This window comes from Leopardus geoffroyi, chromosome B2, assembly GCF_018350155.1.
Source record: "Leopardus geoffroyi isolate Oge1 chromosome B2, O.geoffroyi_Oge1_pat1.0, whole genome shotgun sequence".
In the NCBI taxonomy this organism is placed as follows: domain Eukaryota; kingdom Metazoa; phylum Chordata; class Mammalia; order Carnivora; family Felidae; genus Leopardus; species Leopardus geoffroyi.
In genome coordinates this window covers 48451304-48459662 of record NC_059332.1, presented here as the reverse complement: position 1 = coordinate 48459662, position 8359 = coordinate 48451304, and the positions used below count along the sequence as shown (strand labels likewise).

Here is an 8359-nt window from a genome sequence, read left to right as displayed (position 1 = left end):
ACTGCCTTAAATTTCCATCCCCAAACCTCATTTTAAAATAGTTTTATTTTAAAATGTTCTTTTCTTTAGGAAGAACATAAACTCTTTCAGGAAACAGCTCTGGGAACTCTGTACTAGGTCGGGTTGGGAACTCAAGTTATTACTAGAGAGTTTTTGAAAGAAGATCTATTGGACATACAATTCAAGGTCACCTAGCTACTAATTCTAATAAAAGAAAAACATAGCTAGTGATTGTAATGTTTCCTTTTAATAAGAAAAAAAAAAGTAATGTTTTTCTTAAAAGTTCTAGTGTTAGATGTAAAAAGTAAGCTTAGACAGTAAGCAGTGAGACTTCTGAGCAAGGAGGGGGCTAGGTTTGGAAAAGAAGAGTCTCTTTAATTGATTCAAGTAGTAAGTGGGACAGAAGAGAATCCATCTGTCCAGTAACCTGGAAACAGGCTGAATAAAGACTTGCTCCAACAGTATGACTGAGTATGACTGAGTATCAAGGAAGTGTTAATACATTAAAGACTATTGATTCCAGCCCTCCCAATTCTTGAAGGCTTGACACTTCAATGGCTTTTAAACTACAAGGTAGGGAATTTGACTTCAAGTTAGCATTCAGGATAAATGATAAAGGAAAGTTAATGATCAATAAAAAAGGTAATAGGTATAGGGATTTCCTTTTTCAAATTTTTCTCTAAAATGTGATATTGAAATGCATTAATTCAGCTAATAGTCACTGAATACCCAAATACTGTGCTAAAGGCTAGGGAAGAATAAAATAGGGAATTAATATTTAAAAACTACAACTTAAGTCAATGAGGAAGAGCTATATTTGTGCTAAAGACAGAGCATTTCCCACATATGGCTAGGGAAGATCACTTCCTCCTGGGCTGAAGGTGGAAGGCTGAAAGAGGTGACACTGAAATTGAGCATTCATTGAAGGATTTTTATAGCAAGATAGGAGAGGTGGCATTTTATATCTAAATTTAAGCATTTTAGATACAAAGAATGAGTGAGCAAAAGCTTATAGGAAGCATTCATTTAGTCCCTCTAGGTACCAGGTGTTATATTCCTACGCTAGTTTTTAAAAAAGGAATGTGATACAGAAGTGTAATGAGAAAAAACATATGAAAGAAGTAGTGAGGAGATCAGATTTGACTTACCAAATCCTTCTTTAACTGGGAAAATGTGGAAGCTGAGCCTGAGAAAGAAATTGGGGACTAATGATAGAGGTCCTTGAATGCTAGACTAAATCTGATTATTAAAGTAGCTAAATAGAGCATGAAAAGTTATATTTCAGTGAGTTACAAGGAAAACATTCCTAGTTTTAATTTGAATCTCAAAGCAAATATTGGAGGGACCACCACCTGGTGGCAGAGTACTTACATTGCATCACCTGTTATTAATAACTGAATAAACATTTTGAAGTTTCGAACTGCTAATCTTTATTCATAAAATGATAAAGAACATGGTAAAAAAAAATGAGATGATTATTCATGTGTAAGTCTTATCCACCAGATTCCTTTCTAAAAAGAGAAATCCCTCAGAGCATCTAAAATGAATTTTTCCTAAAAATTTCAATATATTTGAAAATAGAAAAATAGACAGAATAATTCCTGTTTATCCAAGTTACTTTGATAATTAATCATAATTCCACCAACTGTCTAATGACAACATTAGGAGAGAGATTTAACAATTTTATTTTAGGGTATCTTAATCCTAAAATATGCTTTGATTGTATTCTTTAGATATATCTTGATTTGGTGGTAGTTACATATGTGATAAAATTTCATAGAACTACACATACACACATAAAACTGGTAAAATCTGAATAAAGTCTGTGGTTGTACCAGTGTCAGTTTCTGGTTTTAATATTGTGCTATAGCTATGTGAGATGTTACCACTGGGAGAAACTCAGTGAGAGTTACATGTGAGTCTTCTGTATGATTTTTATGTAACTTACATAATTATTTAAAAATGAAAGTTAGGGGTGCTTGGGAGTCTCAGTCGGTTAAGTATCCAACACTTGATTTCAGCTCAGGTCATGATCACATGGTTCAGGTTCAAACCCCACATAGGTCTCCATGCTAGCAGTGTGGAACCTGCTTGGATTCTCTCTCTCTCTCTCTCTCTCTCTCTGCTCCTCCCCTGCTCATGCTCTCTCTTGCAAAATAAATAAACTTAAAAAAATTTTAAGAATGAAAAATTAATTATAAATATCATTTTGCTCCACTTCTACAAACTCCAACTGCAGAAATGAGGTATAAAAAGATTTACAAATGACCATTTGTAATGATAAATTCTATCAAAGAAAGAAGGTATTTTGGAAATTAAAGGACATCATGTATGAGCATTATGTTAATTTTCTTTCTTAATTAAAAATATACTCACCCAGATTGATGCATTTTGTTCTACTTATAGGCTTCTTTTGTCTCCATCAAATAAGTGTATACATTGAATGACATATTAACATTGTAGAAAAATTAGAGCAAATCAGACAATAAAAAGATTAAAGTAAATGGAATTATTATCTCTCAGACCCGCTCAAATAGTATAGGTTTTTCATCGATCCATTCATCCATTCAACATTTATGAGCAAGTGTCTGCTCTGGATGCTCTTTGATAATATAGATTAGTGAATGGTACAGCCTGTGGTGCCCTTTCTAATTTGCACAAAGGCTCCCTAAAGGCTGGCATTGGTTCAAAAGGTAGATATATACAAAGAACCTACATTAATAACTATCTCAAAACATTGTGGTATTGAATAAGTTTTTCTATATGTCTAGCATACGGTAGGCACTATGGTAGTGTTAGCTGTTATTGTTATTGTTATTAGTACTAGTATAATTATTAAACTAGAATTTGTCATAAGTATTTGACCCCAAGAAAAGTAGCAGGGCCTGATGATCACAGAACATGGAATCATAGAACTTTTGTTTTTCATTCAACAAATAATTTTGAGTGCTTTAATATGCCAAGCACTGTTCTTGGCAATGGGACTGGGAAAAAAACAGATGCTCCCTCCCACTGTTGCCATAATATAGCTTACATTTATGTGTATTTTGAAAGAACTCACCAAGATTAATTAATCAAATTTATTGTATTTAATGGCTTTAATTAAGTTGTGCTAGATGGCAAGGGAGGAGCTAGAAGATTAGAAATAAAAAGTTTAAAACTATATCTATTCTTGAGAGTTATGGTATTAACAAAGGAAACATGCTTTCATAAAGAAATATCAAGACAAAATGATAAGTGTCAAAATACATGGCACAGATAAAAAGTTTAGAGGGGGAAGTGAATCATAGAGGCCCGTGGTAACCAAGTGCGTTTTTATGGAACAAAGAGGACCTGAGCTGGGGCTTCAGGAATTTATATATCATATCCTGCTCTGAAATGCCTTTTGGATATGTCTTTGTGTGGCACAGAGTAGTTAGCTGCTCTCTAAATCTGACTGCTCTCCCTCTTCAGAACATAGCAAAAATTCTACATAATACTTCCAGTTCTGTTCTATAGAAACTCCCATTTGATGCTCCATTTGCTTTGTTTTCTCCAAATATTGGCTGAATGGTGATGCTAAGGGTAACCATGGAAGCCACATGTCAAATTCAGCAGAGACCCCATGAGTCTGCATCCCTGAATGACTATATGGAGCCAAATTTTTCCCTCCTTCTCTCCCCCCTGCCCCCAGCTCCTGGTCTTTACTTGAATGAAAAATCAACTTTCTCATCTGTTTCTAGGTTTGCCTATTACAGCAGACAGCTTTAACACACTATGTAACATGACCAGACTGACTTTGATTTTTTTCTTTTTTTTTTAGCACTTTTGACTGTGTAAAAGTCAATATAATACAACCGGCAAACTCTGAATGAGCTAAAAATATCCAATCTACACTGAGGTTATGGTGTGGGGTGGGTTGTGGGTCTCCTGTATGGTCATTAATAGATTCCAATAAATTCAGAATTCAAGAGTATGTGTGTGAATCTCTCATTCTACAGATATAGCGGTAAATGAGAGAAAAGGTGATACTAAGTGACTTGCCTAATAACTTGTGTGTGAAAGTGCCTGTGTGGACACACAAGAGTGTGTGTGATTCCTGACTCCTAGGCTGGTTCACTTCCCATTATTTTAAATAAATTGTTAAATCTCATCTAAATTATGCTTTAAATCATATACCAGTAGTAAAAGTAGAAAAAAAAAGTGCAATTTGGTTATCATCTTTTAAAAAATGATTGTACAGGGGCACCTGGGAGGCTCAGTTGGTTAAGTGTCTGACTTCGGCTCAGGTCATGATCTCATGGTTCATGAGTTCAAGCCCCACGTCAGGCTCTGTGCTGACAGCTCAGAGCCTGGAACCTGCTTCAGACCTGTGTCTCCCTCCCTCTCTGCCCCTCCCCGACTTGCATTCTGTGTCTCTGTCTCTCTTTCTCAAAAAATAAACATTAAAAATAAAAAGAGTGTTTAGTGGCTCATGGGCCATAGTGTGGCTTCACATGCAAGGAACCAATCAGGTGCTAAATGACCATAACTGGGCAGGTTGTTATAGCTGGATCACAAGGGGCCAGATAAGAACAGTGATAACATGAGCTCACCCTGGACTTTACATTAGGACTCTTTATGTTCCCATTGCTTAATATCAATATTGACTCTTGACCTTTGGAAGATTCTGAGCCTGTAAGCAAGGGAAGAAGAGTTTGAATTTTGGGCAGAGAAATATAAGACAAAAAAGAGGCAGGTTTAAGCATCGACTCTTGATCTCAGCTCAGGTCATGATCTCATGGTTTGTGAGTTCGAGCCCTGCATTGGGCTCTGCACCATCAGCGAGAGCCTGTTTGGGATTCTGTGTCTTCTTCTCTTTGCCCCTCCCCAGCTTGCACTCTCTCTTTCTCTAAAAGAAAAAAAAAAAAAAAAGCTTTAAAAAAAAGAAGCGCTTCCAGACAAAAAGGGGAGAATGTGTCAATCATGTAAGATGGTCTGAAAGACCCAGATGTGCTGAAACCTGCCTCTTTTTTGTCTCAAATTTCTCTGCCCAAAATTGAAACTCTTCTTCCCTTGCTTACAAGTTCAGTGTCTTCCAAAGGTCAAGAGTCAATATTGATATTAAACAATGGGAACAGAAAGAGTCCTAATGTGAAGTCCCAAGTGGGCTTATGTTATCACTGTTCTTATCTGGCCCCATGTGATCCAGCTATGACAACCTGCCCAGTTATGGTCATTTAGCCCCTGATTGTTTTCTTACATGTGAATTGGACTGCACCACCCAGACATCCCCGGAAGTGCTTCTTTATTTAGACATGGCCCCAGTGTCTTCTGTCTTAAAATGCCTCAGGCAGCCTCCTGGTGCTTACCACAGGCTGTGTTCTTACACTGACTGTACAGAAAGAGAAGGCAGAATAAACCTACCCATATATACCCCAGCCCAGGCCCTTTGCCTGGTCTGTGTTGTGAATGGAGGTCGAGGAGGGACATGGAGATAGATAGATAGATAGGTAGATAGGTAGATAGATAATAAATAAATAAATAAAATGACTGGGGCAGTGATAATGCTCTGAAAACCAACTCTTTTCTCTTAGATATGAACAAAGTTAAGGAGAGATTGTAAAATCTCTTGAGTCCTTGTCAGTGTCCTTGGGAACAGCTGAGAAGTCTCCATAATGGTAAAAGAAACCATGATGAAAACTTGAGAGATTATTTGGAGGTACAGATCCTAACTAAGGAGTTTAGTTTTTGCTTTCTGCTAGGAGCACAGTGGAAGGTAATATGACTTTAGGCTATGGAAGAACTCATGTGTTTGGATGTCAGATGGGTGCCTGAGACACAGTTCCAGGTCTTGCTGACTTTCAGTGTGTCACCTAGAGAGTTGATGGACAGACAGATGCACCATATTCCTCATGTTTTTGTTCTGAGAAATAGTACTGCCAGGACCACATCCTGTTACAGTGTTGCATCTAAGAGGTTGTATGTCACTGCAGCATTAATTAGAAAGTGCCCCTTCCAGTGGCCAGAGCCCTATTTGCTATGATCGTGCTGTCACATCCAGCCAAGGATCTAGCCCTGACACATGGACCACAAAAGGAGGGATGCTTTTTTTTTCACCCAAGTGGAAAAGATGCCTGTGGTAAGCTCTTCCGTGTTAGAAATTCACTCTTGCATATCTTATGTCTCTCAATGATACCTCCAAGGATTTCATTTCTTTAGACCTTAAGAGATCTTTGAGGAGATAAAGAGTGAGGATTATCAGGCAGTCACTTGAAGAACAATAGACAAAGGCAGAGGCATCAGAACACACACCAGTGCCTGCACACATCAATGCCTTTGTTATGATATCAGATCACGGTAATTTTCAAATGTTGTAATTTGGCAAATTGGATCTTCAAATAGGTGAATAAGTTCACCTTAAAAAAGTAGTACTTTCACACAGAGACTGATTGCTCTTTTTTCTGTAGTTTCTCTTCTCTGAGTGTTTGCTGTGTGTGTTTAACGCTCTACCCTTTGTTTTCCCAGCCCCATAGAAAGTGTGCTACTCTCTGCTGGTTTCTTATGATAGCTTTGCTCACTGAGGCAGAGCAGCCCGCAAAACTGTTCAATATATCTGATTGGCAGCTATCCTCAAGTGTAGCTGACAGACCCCGAGAACACACTCCCTCCTCCTTGTTTCTAAGGTATGGCTGCAGTTAATGAGAATTTATTAACATTTACCTGTTTACCTTTTATGTTCTCAAAGACAGTCACGTATTTTTCAAACATAGAATGATTTTTCTTCCTTTATTAGCGACATTAACCAAATTATGAATAATTTACTTGCTAAATTATCTTAGGTTTCACCTTTGGCTTTCAAATAGAAATATGCACATGTGCTACATTTTCAAGGCAAAGGAAATATGTAACATTAATTTCAGCACAAATTATAAAAAGTATAATGTTTGCACTGTGATGACTGACTTGCTATAGTTAAGCTGATCTTCATAGTTTACTTAGAGAGAATAAACTAATATCTAGTGCTTAATGAAAGATAATCTGAAAATTACTCACCTTTTGTAACATCAGAAAATATTAAATCCTATATGTATCAAATCAATGAGATTGTTAATGCTGATGATACTTTTTTCCTTGCTCACATATCAACTTTCTCTTTCAATAGATTCTTCCTGTTACCTCTAAAATTCTATTTCCCACTAAAAGTAAGTTATTGAACATTCCATTTCTTTCCTTTAGCAACAGATCTACCTCTTTCTCTTCAAATGTAAACTTTACAAAGTGTTGTCTACATTGTTTCCTTCTTTTTTTTTTAACGCTTATTTATTTTTGAGACAGAGAGAGACAGAGCATGAATGGGGAAGGAGCAGAGACAGAGGGAGACACAGAATTGGAAGCAGGCTCCAGGCTCCGAGCCATCAGCCCAGAGCCCGACGCGGGGCTCTAACTCAGGGACCACGAGATCGTGACCTGAGTCGAAGTCGGACCTTTAACCGACTGGGCCACCCAGGCACCCCATTGTTTCCTTCTTAATGAAACTAACAAACACTTATTTAACAGTTACTTATACCATATACTGTTCTAAAATTAATTTAAGGGGCCCCTGGCTGATGCAGTTGGTGGAGCAGGGGACTCTTGATTTCAGGGTTTTACCTTCGAGCCCCGCGTTGGGTGTAGGATTACTTAAATATTAAATCTTAAAAAAAAAAATTAAATTAAATTAATCTGAGATTTTTGATCATCAAGACAGTATAAAGAATCCAAAATGATTTTGGGGAGATGAAACTTAATTCAAGTTTCCCCATCAGAGCTATATATGCCAATAACATAACTATAATGGCTGTCAATAAGGCCTTTTTCCCAACTCTCATATTATTTAGCATATTCCTATTTTTTCTTTTGGTTTTACTATTTCAGTCAACTTTATTTACTGTGATAGCCAACTCAATCTATGCCTGTGTCAACATTATACTTTAGTGTGTTTTGTTTATGTTACATAATCTGTTAGGTCCCTTAAACCACACGACAGACACAGAGATATCTTGCTCTTTGGGGGAAGTAGACTTGCATAGGGTGTGAAGAATAGGACTCCCTCATTTTTGTAAGGACAGACTTTCTCTATGAAGCGTATAGATGATATTTCTAAAGAGTTACCAAAAGCATTGCATATGTATGTGAGTTAGAAATATGGTTTCTCACTCAACCTTTCATGATTCAGTTGCCTCCCTTGATGTACTCTTTGCACAAGACAGTGAAAATGTGGACAGGAAGTAGTTCCATACTGAAGCTCAGCATATACCGAAATATAGATTTTTCTGCCTTTGTATACTCGAGAGATACTGCTTTTGTCAGTGTCTAGGGAGTTTAGGTGAGTATATAACACCAGCTTAACTTGTAATAG

General features: G+C 37.1%; 1 non-coding gene across 1 annotated transcript; it reads left to right on the top strand.

Annotated features, from left to right (window-relative positions):
- Window positions 1-5313: 5313 nt before the first annotated feature.
- On the top strand, window positions 5314-5443 carry LOC123610068. The gene has a single exon (XR_006718093.1). It is a non-coding gene; the product is annotated as a small nucleolar RNA SNORA51 (small nucleolar RNA).
- The last annotated feature ends 2916 nt before the right edge of the window (window positions 5444-8359 follow it).